The sequence below is a fragment of the Pinus tabuliformis genome, chromosome 1_2 (assembly GCF_031772625.1).
Source record: "Pinus tabuliformis cultivar Carrire ecotype Pingquan chromosome 1_2, CPIR1, whole genome shotgun sequence".
In the NCBI taxonomy this organism is placed as follows: domain Eukaryota; kingdom Viridiplantae; phylum Streptophyta; class Pinopsida; order Pinales; family Pinaceae; genus Pinus; species Pinus tabuliformis.
Window position 1 is genome coordinate 756,707,191 of NC_142298.1, and position 7,768 is coordinate 756,714,958.

A 7,768-nucleotide genomic window follows, 5' to 3' on the forward strand; every position below is an offset into this window, starting at 1 on the left:
AATTATCTCCCACCATTTCCAGTATCTCAAAGGGACCATACCACAAAGCCTTGATTTTCTTACTAGGACCATATAACCTCTCCTTGTTCAATTATAACCATACTTAGTCTCCCACCTTGAACAACTTCTTTGTTTTGTGTTTATCATGCTTGGCATTATATTTTTCATATGACTTCTGTAGTGTCCCCTATACTTGTTGTATATGGAACCCTCAAGGCATCCCCTCTAAGATCCTCCCTCACTCCTCCTTATTGCCCATGTGCAATATCCAAAGGTGAAGGTGGCAAGTAACCAAAACAAGTTTCAAATGGGGACTTACCAGTAGAAGTGTGGATTTCTCTGTAATAAGAGTGTTGTATATATATCGGATTTTCATTCCAGGTCTTCGGTTTCTTTTGATTGTAACCCCCCAAAATTTGCACCAAAGTCCTATTAACTACTTTTGTTTTCCCATCTATTTGAGCATGGAATGTTGTAGACCTCTTTAACTGTGTGTCCATCTTATCCCACAATGTAGTCCAAAATGCACTGAGAAATCTTGTGTCCCTAAAACAATGCTCCTCAATATCCCAAAGTGCACATAGACCTGTCCAAAATATAATAAGTTGTAGAAGCCTTCTGCTGCGCAACTTCAATCTCCGCCTTCTCCGATCGCCAATAGGAGGAATTTATGAGTAAGTCCACTTATAAATGGAGTTAAAATGTATATGCGGGCTTAAGGGTTAATAAAAGGTTAACGAAGGTCACGAGGAGGTTTAAATTCCAGATAAGGAAGAACTAATGGAAGGCTTTAATAAAGGGTTAATGAAGGCTTGAGGATTGATTTAATTCCTGATAGAAGGGTTTAAGCGGGTGATTGAGTTCCGATATAAAGGAACTGATTAATAGGGCCTTAACCATTTATAGTAGAAGATTTGACTCCTTTGAGAGCTAAATACTTGGGACAGATGTGTTTATGCATTTTTATGCATACTATGGGTGTAAGCAGGGGTAACCCCACTATCAGCTTCTTACTCCCTAATGGTCTTTTTATAGGGCATCAGAACACACATCTTATTGAACCTATCAACTACCATGAACAGGTAGTCATGTCCCTTCATAGTTGTTGGTAAACCTCCCACAAAGTCCATGGAAATGTTTTCCCAAGAACAAGTAAGGTAAGGGATGATATAGACCCTGTTTCATGTTACTAGGTTTGTCGGTACAACAAAGCATGCATTCTCTTATGAACCTAAGTACATGTTCTTGCGTCTTGGGCCAATATACATAACTTTGCAAGCTAGCCATTGTCTTCCTTAGACCAAAGTGCCCTACAACCTTGGAGGTGTGAGCCTCTCTAATTAGCTGCAATCGCTCACCTTTAGGAACACATAACTTATCCAACATGTAAAGTAACCCATCCTGGAGATGGTAGTTAACTATGTTATCACAATCGTGCACATGATTTTGGCTCTGCAACTGCTAAAATACCTCCTTGAAGTCCTCATCCTTTAAATATGCCTCTTTGTATGCATCATGGGTGAATGTCTCCATGTGCATTAGAGTTCCCAAAGTTGTGATCTTTGATGTGTGTTGCCTTTAAAGCATGTCAACCATCTTGTTTATGCTTCCCTTCTTATACTTGATTATTAAATGAAACCGTTGTAGAAACCCCATCCACTTGTAATGCCTACTCTATTGTAGCGTATTTTAGGCATGTAGGTATTGTATTGGATGGTGATATGTGTGGATTACTATCTCCTTTCCCATTAAATAATGACTTCTTCACAACTTGCACCAAGGCACATAGCTCCTTATCGTAGGTAGTATAGTTAATAATTTCCCCATGAAATACTTTATAATGGTAGCATATGAACTTTCCTCATTGCATCAAGACCACTCCCATAACATAAACAATAGCATCTATATCCACTTCAAAGGGCCACTATAAGTTCAGTAATGCTAGAATCCATGCTTGACTAATCTTCTCCTTTGGCTCCTCAAAGGCCCTTTGTAACCCTTTCCCCATCGTTAACTCTCTCCACTTGTTGTTATGGTGTGTAGTGGTGCTACTACCACTAAAAATAAGGCTAAGAATTCTCGTAGGTATTGTGTTGCCCAAACTACACTCCTAACCTCGTAAACATTAGTAGGCAATGGCCATGTCATGATGGTCTCCATCTTGGCAGGATCTATTTTCAGCTCTTCTCCACCTATTACATACCCTAGAGACACCGAAGATTGTTGTGAAAACTCACACTTCTTGAGATTTTCTAACAGTTGGTGCTTCTTTAATGTCTCCAATACTTGTGCTAAATGTGAGATGTGCTCCTCCTCGATAGCAATTTATAGTAGTATATCATCCAAATAGACAATAACAAATGAATCTATAAAATGATGCAATATATCATTCATTAACCTCATAATTGTAACTAGTGCATTGCATAGGTTGACTGGCATGGCTAACCACTCGAGCAAACCTTGCCTGGTTTAGAAGGCAATCTTCTAGGTATATTTGTCTCTAACTTGAATGTGGTGATATCTAAATTTTAAGTCCAACTTGGTGAAGTATATTTATTATGACAACTAATCAATCAGATCATTCATTTTGGGCATAGGGTACCTGTTCTTAAGCATAATTTTGTTCAACGACCTGTAATCTATACATAGTCACCAAGTCCCTATTGATTTTTCATGGTATTTTTAACTAATAATTACTTGTAATGATATTGATTTAAATTTAGTTGTATTCACATTTATGATTAAGCAATTACACATAAGATCATCAACAATAGAACAAGAAAGACAACAGAATCATGAAGAGACAACCACACAAGAAACACAAAGAATTTTACCTTGGGAAAAGCCACACGGGGGAAAAACCAACAACCCGTTTCTTAGAGAAATAATTAAGTTCAACAAAGATACATCAAGTCATAATGTTAAATTGACTAGTAGAATAGCCCTGGCCACACCTAGTCAAACTTCCCTCTTAGACAAGACAATATCTTCTTCAAACAATTATGCCTGGCCTACTTCAGAAATCAGTCTCCTGCTCATAAATAGATATGCCTTAGAACTCTGTCTCCCCTGGAGATTGAGACTCGATCTCCCTCAGTTTGATCAGCCTTAGAGCTCGTATGCACAGAAGGGAAATCCACGAATTGTGTGTTTGAAGAGGAGGACGAGCGACATATTTATAGAGTTGACAAGGTTGAATGGTTGTGTCCCCTAATGGAGATGACTTGATCTTATCTAGGGTTGATCTTCCTTTTTGGGGGAAAATAATTTAATTTTTGAAAATTCATTTTCCCTCTCTTTGATGCTGACATGAAGAGCATGTATTACATAAATCATTATACATATTTCAAGGGATAAAGTAAAACTACATGAAGAACATGTCTTACATAATTTAAGGGCTAAAATATTAATTATAAAGATCAACCATAGCTACAAAATTCAACACTCCCTCTTAGCTAGGGAGGTATTCATAATGGCTATCTAGATGTTCTCATGTTGACAAATTTCTCTAAGAAAAGGTTATAATAGATCCAGTTACCATAATCTGGTCAACAACTGTGATGCATGGTAAACCAACAACATCAACAAGTTACCATAATTTGGTCAATAACTATGAGACATGGTAACTCAATAACATCAACCAATTACCATGATATGGTCAACAATTGTGATACATGGTAAATCAACAACATCATCGTATTACCATAATCTAGTCAACATTTGTGACACATGGAAAATCATTAGCAACAATAGTCACCATGATTATGGTTGGCACCTCTGACCCATGGTATACTGACTAGTTTTGGTTCACCATCATCCTATTCAATCTCTTTGACTTGTGGTGAAACCCCAGGGACACACTCAATCGCTTTATGGGTTCTTCTGGGTTTCTTAAGTAGAGTCTGATTCCAGAGTTCAAGCATTTTTTGAGGAGGGGAACAGCCCCAAATCCTCATTTGATTTGCAGCAGTAGCAGCAGCACGACAGTTCTCCAGCAACATCCACGCAGTTCAGAGAGAGGTCATTCCTTTACTATTCTAAGTGTATTTCTTCACTTGCCTTGTGCAGGTCGAGGTGCCATCTTTCTGATCACCTCCTGTACTCATTCCATTACTCAGTATAATAAAATGGCTTAGCATTTCTCTCTGCATTTCTTGAGTATCTGCTTATATTTCATGTTTACATTATTATATGTTGCACCACTGTTATTTTTATCACGTTGAGCTTCCCGGTTACTATATCATTTGGACGTATTTGGTTGGAGTTTGCTTGGGTTTGAGGGATATCCCGGAAACGGGATATTACAATGTTGTTCTTAGTTTAAGTGAATTTGCGGGTGGTTACTTTCCTCTTGAAAACTTGTATGTTGTTAATGACTGAAACTATTGAATGAGAGTAAAATTTCTCGACTAGAATGTGCTAAAATTTGCCTTATTTTAGTTGTGAGCAGACTCATTTCATATTTGATGAATTTTCCTTCATTAGACCACAAAGATTATCCCGATTATACACTATTCCAGAATACATGCATAATACATAACCTCCTCTACGTTGGTCATCAATTTAGCAGCATCAAAAACAATGAAACATCAATCGCATGCACACATTAACACAGTATGTAACCTGGGGAAAGCATACATCTGAAAACCCCACACTATCTGTATATTATAATGATTGAGAACATGTAACAATACATAGTACAATACTCCTCACAAGTACTCAGTACTATCTCCACCTGTTACACACAAAACTAGCTTCGATCCGAACAAGTCACAGGCTCAAATCTCCTCCACTGCTTTGCCTGCCTCCACTGCACAATCTTGCAAGAGAATCACGTGAGCACAAGCTAAAATTGCCTTGATATTGGCCCACACTGCGCAGTCCTCATTGGCATTACTCAAATCCATGCATGTGCAAAATCTCATGCACAACTGATAGTCACAACTCACCCTTTCACTTACCTCTAACACATGTCTCTGTTGAACTGTCCATGCACTGAGTTAACTGATGTATTCTTTAGTTGATTTATGAGTTAATAATTAGTGACTTAATTAATAATTAATTCACACAACTCATCACTAGTGTATTCTTTAGTTAGACTAAATACAACTAGTTCAACTAAGTCAAACTGAACACAACTCCATCAACTCCACATCCAACTCCACAGAACTCACATGCATGAGTTCTAACTTAATTCCTCCATGCAATAGCTCAACTAACACATAAGAAACCACGTGATTCCTTTTGTCAGCTGCATGTGCCACATCCATAGCTCGAACTGAAGTGCTCCAAGAGAATAAGATAATGTTTAGAGTCCAAATATTACTAAGGGCTAATAATATTTGATTGTTTCTATTTTTAGCCTGGCAGTTTAAAAATAGACTCTGATCACTCCGCTGTGAACCAAAAATAGAAGTCCATCTATTTTTCCCAACATGACCAATCATCCATAAACAACATCCTGCAACTCATAGACCATGATCCATATGTCTAAAAATAGACTTTGCGCCAAAAATAGCCTGCGGGACCACTTAGTGAAGAGGACTCCTTTCCACTAAGCTCCATCATCTTGTTGCATTTTCAACACCATTTGAGTATTTTGGTCCCAAATCCAAAGGCCTCATTCTAGGCCATGATGTTAAATGAGCTCACCCACCTATTTGGAGAGTAAAATGAAACTGAAGTTGAAAGGCACCCACTCAACTGAGTGATTTTGGGCCTCTAGGACCATTATTCCTAATTCCAGTAAACATGCTTAACACAGGAAGAACGGTTGCTCTCTACCAAACCATTCTCCCTAATATTGTCAACATACTTGGCATAGGAAGAATGATTGTCCTTTTCTAGACCATTCCCCCTAATCTAGTCAACATAGTTAACACAGGGAGAATGTATTTCCCTTATGCTATCACTCTGGACCATTTCCTTGATCCTGGTCAACCTGACCCAAGGAGAATCATTGTCTTGGATGTTGCAATTTCACCACTCCCTCTTACTGAGAGACATTCTCAATTACTCCAAGCTTGTCCTCTAAGTATATAGACTTCATCCTGGGATAAAGGCTTTTTTAGCAATTTGCTTGACTATAGAATAATATTAAAGCCACACCGCTTCCTTTTGTACAATGTATCGATACTATATCTCACTGTGCTTTGACATGTCATTGTGGTGATCATCTGCACTTAATTAAGGCAATCCTATAAGTAGCCTTTAAATCCATATTTCTTCTCAACTTGGAAATCCAACTGCAATATACTTAGCCTCTGCAATACTGAGTGCAATAGATGATTACCTCTTGCTCATCTAAGAAATCATAATGGAGTCAAAACTAAAGTAATATTTTGAGGAACCTTTTATGCCATCAACACTCTCTAAATATTTGAATCCTGGCAGTTATACTTCACTATTTGAGGAACATCTCAAACCATAATTGTTTGTGCCATGACCAACTTATACGATGTCGATACTCCAACACATGTTGTGCAACATGCCTTAGCTCAACCATAGACTGGTCTACTTTGTTCGTTGGATCCATCACCACAACTATGTTCCCGTCACCCTGACTAGGTGCTTCCTCTCACACTAAAACATATCCCATTGTGGCAATTTTGGTTGCTCCCTTAGCTTGATATACCATCATATTGAACTTAGAGGTTAACTCCCTCTGAAGCTAAAACAAGGATTTCTGACTACTCCCTCTATTATAGAAGAAATTATTTCTGCCACAGCTGCTCCCTCTGGCACATGAGTCCTTCTGCTTTTGTTAGGGGAAAATCATATAGGATTAACCTTGATCCAAGAATACCAAGCCAAACGTGTTTGATTGTGATCACACAAAGCCTTCCTCAATAATGAGACTTATTTTCATGTACCTCAATGCTCTGAGGTAGTTCTATGTACACTTCTTCCTCCTTAATTACTCCATTGAGAAGAATAATTTATGCATCCACCTGGTGCAATTTTCAAAGCAATGATAATAGTTCTAATAGAAGTGTCCTTGACAACTGGAGTAGACATCTTGTCATGATCACCTCCCTCTTTCTAGGAAAACCTTATAATCTCAACTCTCGCTTTGTACTTGTCTATGTTGGCATCTGCTTCACGCTAGATCTTGTAGATCCATTTAGAAGTCATCATTGATCCCCCTTCAGCACAATCAAGGGTATACTTCAATCTAGTTGATCTACCTATGCCCTCTTGAGCTAATTTGCAAATCTTAACCTTCTTACATCCATCTTGAAAATTTATCATCGATCTCATCATCATCGTCAGTATGATGTCACTCCTTCCTTTCATGAGTTAGGGTTTCTCCTTTTCAACGAAAACATTAATCTAGATCTAGGGTTTTTTCCTATAAACCATAGGATTTTTACATCTAAGACTTTTAGTCTTTTAGGATAAACCCTAGATTTATTTTGCACCTCTTACAAGTCCAACAAACATTGTAATGTGCTAATTCTCCTTTTCATATCTCAACAAACAATCAATGATATATCAGGCTTATGAAGAGATTAAGGATGCAAGATATCTTACTGCTTCAACATTACTTGTAATGATACTCTTGTAAATATGTATTCTTAGTTGAACATTGATATTGAGTTTTTCAACCCAAGAGCTTATCCTTCATCATAACAGTAGTAATAATAAGAGTATATCAAATTCTGAAAATAATTCATCTTACTTTTGGTCTTTGAACTTGAAAAGAGGACTCGACCTCTTTGTCATATTTAACGAACTTGTTTAATCAAAGTGTTCTTTCTTCAAATGT